Source organism: Marmota flaviventris, chromosome 17 (genome assembly GCF_047511675.1).
Source record: "Marmota flaviventris isolate mMarFla1 chromosome 17, mMarFla1.hap1, whole genome shotgun sequence".
In the NCBI taxonomy this organism is placed as follows: domain Eukaryota; kingdom Metazoa; phylum Chordata; class Mammalia; order Rodentia; family Sciuridae; genus Marmota; species Marmota flaviventris.
In genome coordinates, this window is record NC_092514.1 from 34,747,903 (window position 1) to 34,763,840 (window position 15,938).

Below are 15,938 nucleotides of genomic sequence, written 5' to 3' on the forward strand. Positions count from 1 at the left end.
TCAGAGTGTTGTTTTTTTGTTTTTTCTACCATGTGCTACCCCATCAATATGGTAAATTAACTATTTTCCCTTCTCTTCAACTCCCCATACCAGCACACAACCTAAACATCCTAAACCATAACAAAAGATGAAGTACTCATTTTGAGGATGAGGAAAAAAATTCACCACACAGGCATTCCCTTTAGTGTCCTTAGTGTGACTTTGAGCTTTAATTCTGGTTTGTCTGTGAAAGTCTTTCTTATGGAGTCTTGAATTATTTAGGTGTAGAAATGATTTGCTAATCAACATGTCTTTTCACAGAGATTTTTCAAAGGCATCATTGAAAGCTGATTGTCAGAATACTCTATTTTCTAATCCAGGAAGCAGTTTGTCTTAAGATAGCACATTTAGGAAACTTATACTTACTCATTTATCCTTAACACACTTTTCAGTAGGGTATAGAGTAATTTATCCTGATTTCAAATGAGAGTTTTAAATTGTCACATAACAGTCTTAACTTCAATTGTATCTGTTGCATACCTTTTAAAATGTGTATAATTGGGCATGGGGCACATGCCTCTAATTCTAGGTAACTCAGGAGACTGAGGCAGTTGGATTGAAAGTTTGAGGACAGACTTGGCAATTTAGCAAGACACTGTCTCCAAATAACAAAATAAAAAGGGATGGGGACCTAGGTTAGTGGTAGAGCCTGCTTGGGTTCAATCCTCAGTGTACCCCCCAAAACAAACAGAATCCAAATATATAATTGATTTTGAAACCTAGCCATCTAGTTATTATAGCATATCATCCTTGCTAGATAATGCCTCTATATTTTACACTTGGAAGTCACCACCTAGGTATACGTTATTTCCTTTTAGAGATGAGGAATGCGTGAGGTACTGGGTTTGATTCTCAGTACCACATTAAAAATAAATAAAATAAAGGTATTGTGTCCATCTACAACAACAAAAAATGAGGAAGATTTTTAGTAGAATAAGCCAGTTTGGATAGGCTTATTTGAGTTATGATATGGACACATATTTCCCCCCCTCTGCTAGAAATATTTCTTCTTCCATCCTGCTTCAAAGCTGTATTCTCCCAAAGGCTAGAGTTTGGCTCTCTTTTTGTGTATTTTCTGTTATAGTTTGCCTTTATTATTATTTTAAAGTTTTTAGATGGGGTATTTCTATGTTGCTTGGGCTTGTCTTGAACTCTTGGGCCCAAGTGATTCTATTACTTCAGCTTCTCAAGGCTGTACCTTGCTGCTGTTATTATTATTTATAATACAGGGATTGAACCCAATGACTCAATTTATCCTATCCTTTTTTATCATAGAGGCAAGTACTCTACCACTGAGCTACATCTTCCTGTTCTTTTTTTTTTTTTTCAGTTGTAGACAGACACATACCTTTATTTTTATGTGGTGCTGTGGATCAATCCCAGTGCCTCACAGGTGCTAGGCAAGTACCTTACCACCAAGCTACAACCCCAACCCTTTTTATTTGTTATTTTTGGATAGGGTTTTGCTAAGTTGCCCAGGCTGACCTTGATCTTGTGATCCCCTGTTCTGGGTAGCAAGGATCACAAGCACTACCACTCTACCTTAATATTAAATTTTTTTTGGAGGTGCTGGGGATTGAACCCAGGGTTTTGTGCATGTAAAGCAAGCACTCTATCAGCTGAGCCCCATCCCCCGTATCATTAAAAAACATATTTTTTTTAGTTGTTGATAGATCTTTATTTTATTTATTTATACATGGTCCTGAGAATAGAACCCAGTGCCTCACACATGCCAGGCAAGTGTGCTACCGCTGAGCCACAGTCCCAGCCCCCATATCATTTTAAAAAAAAATGTTTTTGAAGTAATATATGGGCAGAATGCTTTTATTTGTTTATTTTTATGTGGTTCTGAGGATCGAATCCAGTGCCTCATGCATGCTAGGCAAGCGCTCTACCACTGAGCCACAACCCCAGCCCCAAAATAAATTCTTTTTAAAAAATATCTTAATTTATTTATTTTTGTGCATTGCTGAGGATTGAACCCAGTGCCTTACACAGGTGCTAGGCAAGCACTCTACCACTGAGCTACAACCCCAGCCCCTAAGTGAAAATTCTTAAGATACCGTGAATTGGCTTTACATTTCCCTCTAGTGCCTGAAAAAGAAAGTGCAGCCAGTTAAAAAACACTCAGCAAAAAAACTATGAAAGAATACCTTGCTATACAGAATAGTTTGAGGCATTGATCAGATCTGCTGTTCGCTCTCTTTTATTTTTGATGGTATTGGGGATTGAACCCAGGGGTGCTTTAACACCAAAATACATACCCGTCCCCTTTTAAAATTTCTTGAGACAGGGTCTTACCCGGGTTGGCCTCAAATTTATAATTCTCTTGCCTCTGTCTCCCAAATTGCTGGATTATAGTGTGTGCCACCAAGACTGGCTAACTCTCTCTAAGTGAAATTTTTTTTTTTTTAAATCATCAGTTTCTTTGTTCTGTGTCATGAATGTTTGAAATCCATGTCATATAGCAAGTCTTTAGGGGAAAACTGCTTTTTTTTTCTCTTTTTTTTGGTGGTACTAGAAATCGAACACAGGGACATCACCACTGAGCCATATCCTCTTTTTAGTTTCTAAGACAAAGTCTCACTAAAATTGTCCAGGCTGGCCTATAACTATTTTTTTTTTTAATTTGTAGACGGCCACAACACCTTTATCTATCTACCTTATCTGTTAATTATTTAAAAATATTTTTAGTTGCAGATAGACACAGCACATTTATTTATTTATCTATCTATCTGTTTATTTTATGTGGTGCTGTGGTTCGATCCCAGTGCCTCACACATGCTAGGCAAATGCTCTACCACTGAGCTACAGCTACAGCCCCATTATTTATTTATTCATTTTAATGTAGTGCTGAGGATTGAACCCAGTGCCTTACACATGCTAGGCAAGTGATCTGCCATGGGGCTCCAATCCCAGCCCCTGGCCTAGAACTTTTAATTCTTCTTCGTCAGCATCCCGAGTTAATGGGATTAGCATGTGCTAGCACACCTGACTAAATGCCATTTTAAGTTTTCTCAGCAGTTGGGCACAGTGGCACATGCCTGTAATCCTAGTGATTAGGAGACTGAGGCAGGAGAATCGAAAGTTCTGAGTTTGGGCAATTTAGTGAGATCCTGTTTCAAAATAAATTTAATAAAGGACTGGGGGTATACCTCAGGGGCAGAGAACTTGCCAAGCATACATGCGGCCTGGGTTCAATTTCCTAGCACTACACAAAAAAAGAAAAAGAAAAAGAAAAAAGTGTTCAGCTTCTTGTTCAGGTTAGATCATTTTAATTTTTTGTTTGTTATTCAGTTATTTGAACACTGTATATATATTTTGACTAGAATAAACTTAAGTGTCAAAGTAGATTTTTTTGGTTTTTGTTTTTTGCCTTATAATAAATGCCATTTGGGAAATTTGCGAAATAACGTGCTCAAGAAATAACAAGTTTCAAACTGATCAGACTAGATCAATGTTATCTAAACTAGCTTTCAGTCCAAACTCTTGATTTTTCTATCTTTGAGAGATTTTTATATTTTAATATTGTTTATTGATTATGAAAAATGAGGTTCAATATAGTTTAAGAATAATTAGCCAGGCCAGGTGGCACTCGCCTGTAATCCCAGTGGTTTGGGAGTCTGAGGCAGGAGGATTAAAAGTTCAAAGCCAGTCCCAGCAATTTATCGAGGCCCTAATTAGCTTAGTGAGACCCTGTCTCAAAAGAGAGAGAGAGAGAATTTTTTAATATTTATTTTTTAGTTCTCAGCAGACACAACATCTTTGTTTGTATGTGGTGCTGAGGATCGAACCCGGGCCGCACGCATGCCAGGCAAGCGTGCTACCTCTTGAGCCACATCCCCAGCCCCAATACATCTATTTTTTTAAAAAAATATCTTTTAATTGTTGATGGACCTTTATTTTATTTATTTATTTATAAAGAGAGAAAATTTTAAAATATTTATTTATTTTTTTTAGTTTTCGGTGGGCACAACATCTTTATTTATTTATTTTTTTTGTGGTGCTGAGGATCAAACTCAGCGTCCCGCGCATGCCAGGCAAGCGCGCTACCGCTTGAGCCACATCCCCAGCCCTATTTTATTTATTTGTATGTGGTGTTGAGAATCGAAACCAGTGCCTCACACGTGCTAGGCAAACACACTACCACTGAGCCACAACCACAACCCCCCTTTATACTCTGTTTTGCCAGAATCTTTTAACTTAGGTTAGAAAAATTAGAGCTGGCTTTAAAACTGGCTATACCATTCACTCCTTTTCTGTCTTCCAAGAAGACTGAGGTTATTGTGTATGAAATATGTAACAACACCCAAGCCCCTTCCACATAAGAAGTGGCTACTAAAATTTAAAGTTCTATTTTTATTATTTTTATGTGCATCTGCTAAGCTTTACCACAGAACCACATACTTAAAAATCCTTGATTTGTTTTAAATTATTGAAGTACTTGAGGAGGGCATGTGAAGTGTATATAGGTATTTAACACCTTACAACTGCAAGAAGACTGGGCAAAAATGACAACATAGCCAAGTGCGGTTGCACAGGCCTTTAATCCCAGCGGCTCTAAAGGCTGAGACAGGAACATTGTAAGTTCAAAGCCAGACTTAGCAAAAGTAAGGCGCCAAGCAACTCAGTGAGACCCTGTCTCTAAATGAGATACAAAATAGGTCTGGGAATGTGGCTCAGTGGTTGAGTGCCCCTGAATTCAATCCCTGGTACCACCCCCAAAAATTGTTTTATTAAGGTATGATTTGTGTAGATTAATATTCATCCACTTTAAGTGTATATTTGTTTAATTTTGATAACTTTAGGGTCATATAATGGTGCAAAATAATTCTACCACCCCAGAAAGTACCCTCCACACCCCCAACTCTAGACAATCAGGGATCTGCTTTCTGTTCACTTGTGAAAAACACTTTCTCATTCTGTGGAGGTATGGATCTGGAAAAATAATTGAAATAAGATGTTTCCCTAGATTTGGGAAAATGGTTTTGTTCTTGTTTGAGGATAGTTTTAAAAATTTGAGACAGGGTCTCTTAAGTTGTCCAGGCTGGCCTGCAACTTGTGATCCTCTGTCATAGCCTCCTTTTTTTTTTTTTTAATGAGTCCTATGTACTCCACTACTGCATCTAAGAAAATCTTCTACAGTCTTTATACATTCCATCTCAGCAGTGTTATGCCCATAAGAATAAACATTTTGTTGCAGATTCATTTATGTGGTAGCCTGGCAGTTGCTGCTGTGAGTTTTTACTAATACTAGGATGGAATATGGTTATGGTTCTGATTGTATGAAACCTGCTCAGGGAGTGGTTATCTTTGGTTTAATTGAAGGTAGACGTCTGGTATGTGACACAGGTTGGAGCCAGTTGTATGTATGTTTTGATATATTTGCATTTTTGCATTTTTAACAGATTATTTGATGTGTTCCTCTCCAACTTGCAGATACAGACTTTCCCAGTTGCGCCCTTTATTCCTTCATTTCTGCTCTTGGGAAGCAGGACTTTCTGACAGGGAAAGTCTTTTTTTTTTTTTTTTTGTGTGTAGTGGGGTGTACTGGGGATTGGATTCACGGGCACTCGATCGCTGTGCCACATCCTCAGCCCCATTTTATATTTTATCTAGAGACAGGGTATCACTGAATTGCTTGGCGCCTCGCCGTTGCTGAGGCTGGCTTTGAACTTGTGATCTTCCGGCCTCAGCCTCCCGAGCTGCTGGGATTACAGGCGTGCGTTTTAATATGTAAACCTAAATCTATCCGCTGTTTTGAGGACTAGCAGTTGAGGAACCTGGAGGGCAGTGAGAGAGGCCTGGAGAACGCTATTTTTACTATCGATGTTTCTTGATGGCAGTTGCTTGGAAGTCTGAGGCACTCTTAGGAGTGCCTCGGTAATGGTGGGGGATCACTCCTAGTACTTTGGCTAGCAGTGCGTGGGGGAGCAGAAGGGAAAGACATCACCTGGCCCAGCTGCGAAATGCTTGGCTCCCAGCTTTGGGGTGGGGGCCACTAGAGAGAGGGGCAGCGCTAACAAAGAGGAGCTGAGCTGGGACCGGGGCCTCGGGTAGCTGGCCTATCCCGGGCGACTGACCTCCCAGTGGGCCTCCCCAGTTGGCTGCACGGCAAGTCGCTCTGTTGGTTCCCTTGCTCACCATTGGCTATGGGACTGGAGGGGGCTCGCTGAGAGCTGGAATGGAGTTGAGGGGGCGGGGTTGGCTTCCGGCGGCGGAGGGGAGCAGGCAGCAGCCGGCTGGGGGAGGGGGTGTCGGCGCACCGGCGAGTGCTGCGCTCTTTGAGCCTGGCACCCGGAGTAGCCGTCTCCCCCTCCCCCTGCTTCCCTCTGGAAGCCCCTTCACCTTATCTGGGTGGGGGCGAACAGGGCTGAGCTGTCCCAGACAGGCGGGGCGGAACCTGGAGTCCTTCTGAGTGCTGCGGAACGAACCTCACCTCCTTTCCTGGGTGTAAGGTGTGTGTGTGCGTGTGCGTGTGCGCGTGTGCGTGTGCGTGTGTGTGTTTCTGTGTGCACGCGCGTGCGCGCGCTTTTTTTTTTTTTTTTAACGTGACTCGGAGTTCGGCTGACCTAACCTTGTAAGAAAAGGGTAAATGGAGTGGGAAGTAACATCTCCACATCCCATCAGTATATTTTGGTTTTCCAATTATAATTATACCCTTCATTCTTGTTTCCTTTCCTTCAACCCCTGTAGCTGGGTAAAGAAATTGAGGACTCATCTTTTGACTGATGTGTCGATATCGGTCGCATAGTAAAATGCACAAAAAAAGGGGAGCCTTTTTTTTTTGTGTGTGTGTGTGTTTGTGTGTGTGTGTGTGTGTGAGAGAGAGAGAGAGAGAGAGAGAGAGAGAGACACGGTCAGTCAATTGATGCAGTAAACCGCAAGGAAAAAGAAAAAAGCAAGCTAGAAGTGGGTTTTTGGAACTGTGCAGCATCCGTGTTCGTTTAGGCTGTCTTCATCATTTTCCTCTTTGGGATTGCCTTAATCAGCAACAACAATCTGAAAGGGGAGGAGGTCTTAGTAGAAAAAGGGATCATCCCCTATCAAATGGTGGTTAAAGGAAAACCCTGATAGTTGTTAGCAATTAACTCTGCTCAGGTCTCATCTCCGGACTACATTGTTGCCGGCTTTGTGTAGTAGGTCAGTCCTGTAGGAGAAACCGAGCTAGAACTGGCAAAGTTACCTTGCTGTTATTGAAACTTAAAGTCTTAAACTGTTTCTCCGCTGGTAAATTTCTTATAGGTTCCCAGGGGGATATTTATCTGAAACCAAAATCAAACCTAAGGAAAAAAATCTAAATAGATCGTAATTCATTCATATATTTTTTAAAGGTTCTTCTCCCTCAACTTTTAAGAAATTGAATGACTATAACACTAAGGTTTAGATATTTCTCTCTTTTGAATTCCTTTGCTTCGGTAACTTATGGATCTTTTCTGGGGGACATGTGTCTCATCCCAGCCAAAAACAAAAACCTCATTATGTTTTAAATTGAGAGGAAAGTTACCAATTGAAGGTTGAATATCCAAAACTTATGATGTTAGAAACAAAGGGTATGATGTTCATCGAGTGTGCATGTGTTGGGTGGCAGTGTTTCCTTGCTTTAACTGGGCATTTTCAACTGAAGGTGTTTGGAGCAGGTTTATTTTTATGTTGATTAGCAAAGAGCTACAATGTCAGAAGGGATAAATCAATCTCTCTCTCTCTCTCTCTCTTTTTTGCAATACTGGTAAATATTAATTAAAGTGATTCATAGTTTATTCTTGTAATCTAGGTTCAGTTTCCTAAAGATTTTTTTAACCGGAGTCCAGTTTTAAAGACAGAATTGATAGCACTAGAACTGACTTAAATACAGTTTTAGGTAGATGAGTACTTTTTCTGGCCTTGATTTATTGGATCTTAAATCAGGAGTAATTTGGGGTGAAAGGAAGTTTTATAAAGAATAGGGATGGTGGGACAAAAAAGCCATCTCAGGCTTGGTGTGTTGGTGCACGCCCAGCGGCTTGGGAGGCCGAGACAGGAGGATCAAGGATGTGGCTCAAGTGGTAGCGCGCTGGCCTGGCATGCGTGCGGCCCGAGTTCGATCCTCAGCACCACATACAGACAAGGATGTTGTGTCCGCCAAGAACTAAAAAATAAATATTAAAAAATTTCTCAAAAAAAAGAGTTCAAAGCCAGCCTTAGCAATTTAGCTAGGCCCTAAGCAAGTCCGTGAGACTCTGTCTCTAAATACAATACAAAAATGGACTGGGAATGTGGCTCAGTGTTTAAGCACCCCTGGGTTTAATCCCTGATGCCAAAAAAAAAAAAAAAAAAAAGTTGTGGAAATAAATAGTTATAGGAAACTATATATAAACAATGATATATTGATATAGGTATCTATTTATCTATTTATATAAAATATCACACATATAACTTCAAATAGCCTTAGTATGGAATTGTGTAAAAAAAAAAAAAGTAGATTCATAGTAATCTTATGTTGCATTTGGGTTTTTAATGTATTACTCATTTATACTAATGGGCTCCATGAATCACGTTTAAATTGGGAGGGAAAAGATTTCTCAGATGTTGTCTTACCTAACTTATTACTGAGAATGAACTGTTAAAAATCACTGATTTAAGCTTTGACAACTAGCTAGTATATAAAGTACACTTTGATGTTGAAGATGTAGCATCTTGGGGAAGTGACCAAAAAAGGACTTGGAAGCTGTATAGCATTTCAACTTGTTTCTACCAAACAAGTTGCCTTCCTATTTGATATCCTATGTGTTTTATATTTTTCCTCTACCTATAGATAGAGCAATTAATTTATAAAATTATATTACATTTTGCTCATTGTATTTAAAATTTTTTTTAGTTGGACATAATACCTTTATTTTATTATTTTTATTTTTTTTTTAATTTGTAGATGGACACAATATCTATTTTATTTATTTATTTTTTTATATGGTGCTGAGGATCGAATCCAGCACCTTGAATGTGCTAGGCTCTACAGCTGAGCCAAAACCCTGCTCACTGTATTTTTTTTATCTTTTTTTGGGGGGGTGGGGATACTGGGAATTGATCCCATGGGTGCTTAACCACCAAGCTATATCCCAGTCTTTTTTTATTTTTTATTTTGAGACAGGATCTTGCTAAGTTGCTGAGGGTCTTGCTAAATTGCTGAGGCTAGCCTTGAACTTGTGATCCTCCTGCCTCAGCCTCTGGAGTTGCTGGGTTACAGGTGTATGCCATCACATCTGGCTTTTTTCTGTTTTCTTGACTGATATGTGTAATCAGTATTTTGCTCGGTGCAGTAATTAGGTTCTGTGAAGAATTTTCCCAAGGAGATAAAAGGCTATATATATCTATTGATAGGTGTATTTACATTGATCTCCTGGTATCTTTTATGGGGCTTGGAAGCTGTCACATTCAGTCCTTTGCAAGGAAACAATTATCTGAAGCAGTGGCTTATAATTTCTTAGGTTGAAGGACATAGTGCTGCTAAGGTTAAAGTAGCTGATTTAATTTTCTTTAGCAATCTGTTTTTATCCACCCTGTTTATTTCTGTGAGTCACAGAATGTTTTCAGGAACAGGGCCCTATGTTCTCTGTAAAAGGAGACTTCAGCCTAATCCTCCATTCAAATCAGAAGTATAAAATGATCCCCTTGAGAAGATGAAGGAAAATATTGGACTGTTGGTATTGCTTAATTCTCATAATAATCAGTCTGATTGTTGTAAGTTTGGAATTGGGAAAAGCTTTTTTTGAAGTAAGAAAATATTAGAGGCAAAAAGTGACCTGGTAATGCTGCTCTCAAAGTAGGAGATTTATTTAGATAAAAGAATGCATTCATATGGATATGTAGCTGATGGTGGTTTTTTTAGCTTTTCAGCTTTGTCAGTCAGGTGCTATAGACAGTATTCCAAGTGTTTTAAACCCTCACACCCCTAGGCTTTTGTGGAAGTTGTTTGTTGTGAGTCTGGATTCTGAGGGCAGAAGGCTTGGTATAGTCTGTAATTTGTTTATCACTCAGATAAGGTCCTGGCATTGATTGCTTCTGAGTTACTTAAGTCTTCCTAAAGAATGGTTGCTAGGCAGATTGCATCTCAATCATTTTAATCCTCCATAGTTTATAAGTCTACTCTTGGTGAGGGCCAGAGCTTCCTTTTAATGATACTGCCCTTTAAGAGTCCTTGTTGGTTGTGTGTATGTATTGCTCAAAATAAAGGACCAGAATGATGTATGGGTTTCACTTCAGCCAAAATAATTTAGCTTTTGGTAACCTGGGGCAGCATTGTCATTAACTTCTCTTTTGGATCAACTGGCGGGTGAGATTGCTCTCCCAATTTAGAGACACTACTGTGTTCCATTATCTTTTTTTTTTTTTTTTAACTAGTAGGGAATGAACTAATACATTCATTTTGGAAACAGGCTAGTGATAACACTGCCTGTGGGCCTGAATATATGAAAAAATAGGACAAAGTAAACAAATGAGGGCATAAATAATGAATCTTGCAAGTGAGCTCTGGGAGAGCAAGGGAGATTATCCTCAAAGCTGTTCAATCTGGCAGTGAAAGGGGAAAAGATCACTGAATTAATTACCTAGAATGTGTTTGATACTTCCTGCATTATGAGATTGTTACAGCCATTCAAAATAAAGTTACCTCCCCACCTGCTTCTCACTGGGAATAAAACCCAGGGACACATCAACACTGAGCTACATTCCTAGCCTTTTAAATTTTTATTAGTATTTTATTTTTTTTTGCTACTAGAAATTAAACCCAGGTGTGCTCAACCACTGAGTCACATCCCCAGCCCTATTTAGTATTTTGAGACAGGATCTCACTGAGTTGCTTAGTGCCTTGCTAAATTGCTGATGCTGCTTTGAACTCTTAATCCTCCTGCCTCAGCCTCCCCAGCCACTGGGATTACAGGTGTGCGCCACCATATCAGGTTTACTTTAATTTTTATACTGGGGATTGCACCCAGAGACATTTTACCACTGACCTACATCCCCAGCCCTTTTTTTAAGTTTTATTTTAAGACAGGGTCTTAAGAAATTGCTTAGGGCCTCTCTAAATTACTGTCACTGGCCTTAAATTTGTGATCCTCTTGTTACAGCTTCCTGAGGCTCTGGGATTATAGGTTTATATATGCCCCTATGCATTTTTTTATATATATATATATATATATATATATATATATATATATAAATTTATTTATTTTTTTAGTCTTAGGTGGACACAATACCTTTATTTTATTTTTATGTGGTGCTGAGGATTGAACCCAGGGCCTCATGCATGCTCGGTGAGTGCTCTACCACTGAGTCACAACCCCAACCCTAAGGTTTTTTTTTTTAAAAGACAGGATCTCACTTAATTGCAAAGACTGGCATTTAACTTGTGTCCTTCTGCCTCAGCCAAATTGCTGTGATTACAGATATGCATCACCATTCCTGACTACAAAATAATTTTTTAAATATAAACTCAAGTACATAACTTGTTCATTGGTTGTGCTCTACCACTGAGCTACAACCCCAGCCCCTTGTTCTATATGTTAACATTCTATAACACTGCACAGTGTTTTTTGTTTGGCCAGATATTATCAAAATTTTGGTTAATTAGGACTTCCTTATCTGTAAATTTATCATGTAAAAGAAAAAGTTGGACCGGCTGAAAGGAATTTTTTGGTACTTTGAGTACATATTTTACTTTGAAATTACATGTGATATTGTAGAGCATAATTACATAACAGCTCACAAAAGGTTAAGACAAGCTGGGCAAATGGCCCATGCTTGTAATCCCAGTGACTTGGGAGCCTATGACAGGAGAATCATAAGTTTGAGGCCCGCCTCAGTAGTTTAGAGAGGCCTTAAGCAACTTAGTGAGACCTTGAAAGTGCTGGGGATATAGCTCAGTGATAAACTTTCCCTCATCCCTTACCTAAAAAAAAAAAGTTAAGATAATTTATTTAGCTTAAGAATCATATCTAGTATTAATATAAAAATTTTAATGTCTTGATTAGTTTTCATCCATTGAGTTAAATAAGCATGCTCTTAGGGTCCAGATAACTTAGTGATTTGGTAGTGATACCAGACCCAGAGCCGTGGTCTCCAAATTTTTCCCTTCTCTGAATTCCTAATGTATTCAACTATTTCCAACAATAACTTTCTGAATCCTTATTAAAAATGATTTCAGGTGGACCAGGGTTGTGGCTCAGTGGTAGAGCGCTTGCCTGGCATATGTGAGGCATTAGGTTCCATCCCTGGCACCACATGAAAATAAACTAATAAAATAAAGGTATCGTGTCCATCTACAACTAAAAATATATTAGAAAAAAAATTATTTCGGACTAGGAATGTAGCTAGCTCTTGGTAGAGCACATGTTTAGCATGTGCAAGGCCCTGGATTTGATCACCAGTACTGCAAAAAATAAATTGTTTTTAACATGTTCCTATCTCCATCCTGAAAGATTCTTTTTTATTTCTCTGGTTGTCAACGGAATCCAGGATGTTATTACCTAACAAGAGAAGAAAGAAAATAGGAGCTGGCTATGTACTTCAGTGTTAGCTTTTTTGCTTAGCATGTATGAGGTCTTGGGGTTCAATCCCCAGCAACACACACACACACACACACACACACGGGGATGAAAGTGCTGGGGATATAGCTGAGTAGGTAGAGTGCTTGCTTTACACGCACAAGACCCTGGGTTCAATCTCTGGCAATCCCCCCACCCCACCCCCATCTCCCACAAAAAAAAAAAAAAGAGTGAAAAAGGTTCAGGATGAGGTATTGGGGGCATAAAAGATAGATATATAAAAGAAAGAGCAAATTGAAATTTTATTATATTTTGATGCTGATGGATATCAGGAAGAGAGCACTGGGGCTGAATAGATCAAATTCAGTCATATACTGAATTTTAACATTCCCACCTAGCTGAAAAGGTGGGAGGGTTATCTTTACCAAGATATGGAAAGAACTTGAATTAAGGGTTCATTCCTGATCAACTAGTAGAATCAGATCTTTATTCTTGGAGAAGGGCAAATAGGCAAGATATAGACAGGTAAAATCCAAAGATATTTGCAAGGGTGTGTGTTTATTTATCTTTGATAACAGAGTCTTGTTGTGTTGCCCAGGCTGATCTTGAACTCCTGGGCTCAAGCAATCTTTCCATGTTGGCTTCCTGAGTAGAGGGGGACTTCAGGTGTATACTACTGTCTTGAGCTTCAAGGCCATATTTTTAAGCAGTGGATATAACATTTTTTAACTGGGATTTTCTAACTCAATAAACTGACCTCTAGAAATTTGTTTTCTTTCTCTGGTTGTTCAACTCATCAGTAGGTAATGTAGCCAAGAGCTTTTTCTTTGGGTGTTGGTTCTGGGGCTTGAACCGAGTCACTCTATCATCAAGCTATGTCCTTTTTAAATTTTTTTTTTTTTGAGACATGTCTCACTAAATTGTTAATGCCATCTTCAAATTAACGATTCTGCCTCAGCATCCTGAATAACTGAGATTATGTTTTTTCTTTTGGTACCAGAGATTAAATCCTGAGCCACTGAACCACATCCCCAGCCCTTTTCATTTTTAATTTTGAGACAGGGTTTCACTAAGTTGTTGGCCTTAACTTGTGATCCTCCTGCCTTAGCCTCCCACGTCTTTGGGATTACAGGTGTGCTCCACCACGCCTGGTATAACAGAAGATTTTAAAAGGCAAGGTTCTGTGATGACCAATCACTAATTCTTTGCATTAGCAAAGTGCTTTTGAAGATCAGTTGCTAAACTAAATTAAAATCAGGCTTGATGCAATTTGCAGAAATTAGGTGATTTAGATAACATCTGCATTGCTTCAGAGAAGCATATCAGTCATAAATTTTTTTGATTCTTTTCTTCCACAAGTTTAAGTTAAAGCACGTTTTACCTTTGCCATTTTGTCTTCACACTTCCTATGTAAGAAATAGGTCTTAATTTACGCTAAAAGGAAAGGGGTGGGCTGAGGTTGTGGCTTGGCGGTACAGCACTCGCCTCTCATGTGTGATACTCTGGGTTCGATCCTCAGAACCATATAAAAATAAATAAGTGAAATAAAGGTATTGTGTCCAACTACAACTAAAAAATAAATATTAAGGGCTGGGGCTGTAGCTCAATGGCACAGCACTTGCCTAGCATGTGTGAGGCACTGGGTTCCATCCTCAGCACCACCTAAAAATAAAGAAATAAAATAAAGGCATGCTGCCCCTTTGCAACTATAAAAAAAGAAAAAAAAAAAAAAGGAAAGGGGTATCAAAGAGATGAAAAGTTAAAGGCAATGCATCTCAGGTCAGTGTATATCAATGAAAAAGTCCCATTTCCTGGGTTCCTGAATGGGCCCTCTGTAATACTCAGAGGAATTGTGTTAATTGAAAAAGAAAAAGGTATTCTTGCATCGTATTCTGCCCATGTTTGAAATGAAATTTTTGTTTTGTTTTATTTTCATTACCTGAAATTAAATCCAGGGTTGCTTAACCACTGAGCCATATCACCAGCCCATTTTATTTTTTATTTAAACTCATGATCCTTCTGCCTTTCCCTCCCAAATCTCTGAGGCTATAGGTATACATCATGGTACCCATCTTAATTTTCTTTATTCATTTTTAAAATTTTTCTTTTTCTTAGTTGGACACAGTACCTTTATTTTATTTATTTTTATGTGTTTCTTATAGTTCCTACTTTGTGTATCTGTGAAAATGAGACTAATGGTCCATGTTAAGACTATCTCAGGCTGGGGATGTGGCTCTGGCGGTTATCGCGCTCGCCTGGCATGCGTGCGGCCGGGTTCGATCCTCAGCACCACATACAAACAAAGATGTTGTGTCCGCCGAAAACTAGAAAATAAAAAAAATATTAAAAAATTCTCTCTCTCTCTCTCTCTTAAAAAAATAATTTAAAATTAAAAAAATTCTTTTAAAAAAAGACTATCTCAAAGGGCATTTGAGAAGATTAAATGGAAGAGTCATTGTGAAAGCACTTTGAGAACTATATAGCTCTTTACAAATGGAAGACATTGTTAAATGTCTTTCTAGAAGAATCACCTTTTTAAGTGCTTTAGAATTGTAGAACCTGAAAGTTGGATTTAGTAGTTATCTAGTTAAAATTCTTACCTATTGAAACTAAAACCTTTTCCATCATTCTTGAGGAATGGTCATTGCTTTTGCTTCAGTACTTCTAGTGTTATGCTACTGTTGAACAAGCTCAAATAGTCTTGTATGTTCAATTAAAATTACCTTTCTTCAGACTTTAATTTATTATATATTGTATTATTTCGATTTCTGGAGCCCAGAGATAAAGCTTCTCTCTCTCTCGACACTCTTATTTGAGATCTTCATCTCTCACCTCGAAATTGCTAGTCATTTAACTGGCTTCTTTTTTGTGTATACATATATATATACACACACACACACATATAATTTATTTATTTATTTGCCCTACTTAGTTGTACATGATAGCAGAATGCATTTCAATTCCCCATATATAAGTGGAGCAAAACATTTCAATTCTCTGGTTGTACATGGTGTAGAGACGCACCATTCGTGCAATCATACATATACCTGGGGTAATGGTGTCCATCTCATTCCACCATCTTCCCTACCCTCATAACCCTTCCCTACTCTCCCCTTTTAACCAGCTTCTTTTGTTTCTTGTTTATCTTTCACAGTTTCAGCAGATTTATTTAAAATAGCTCATCTTGTACTCTTCTTAAAAGTCACCTGTTGCATGCCTATAATCCTACCAACATGAGAGGCTGAGGCAGGAGGATCACAACATTTTTCTTATTTTTGGTATTGGTGATTGAACCCAGAGGCACTTAACCACTGAGCCAGATCTCCCAGCCCCATATATATATATATATTTGAGCATTATAGTTTATACATAATAGTTGTG

General features: G+C 38.6%; 1 protein-coding gene across 3 annotated transcripts in view; it reads left to right on the top strand.

Moving 5' to 3' along the window:
- Fam222b (family with sequence similarity 222 member B) overlaps window positions 1–15,938 on the top strand; it is a 75,654-nt gene that overhangs the window by 18,812 nt on the left and 40,904 nt on the right. Inside the window, exon 1 of one of the 3 annotated variants that reach the window (XM_071603218.1) lies at window positions 6,413–6,497. The exons of the other annotated variants lie outside the window; for them this stretch is intronic. The gene's annotated coding sequence lies outside the window, so the exon portion shown is untranslated. Of the gene's footprint in view, window positions 1–6,412; window positions 6,498–15,938 lie in introns of those variants that run through there. 3 annotated transcript variants of the gene reach the window in all.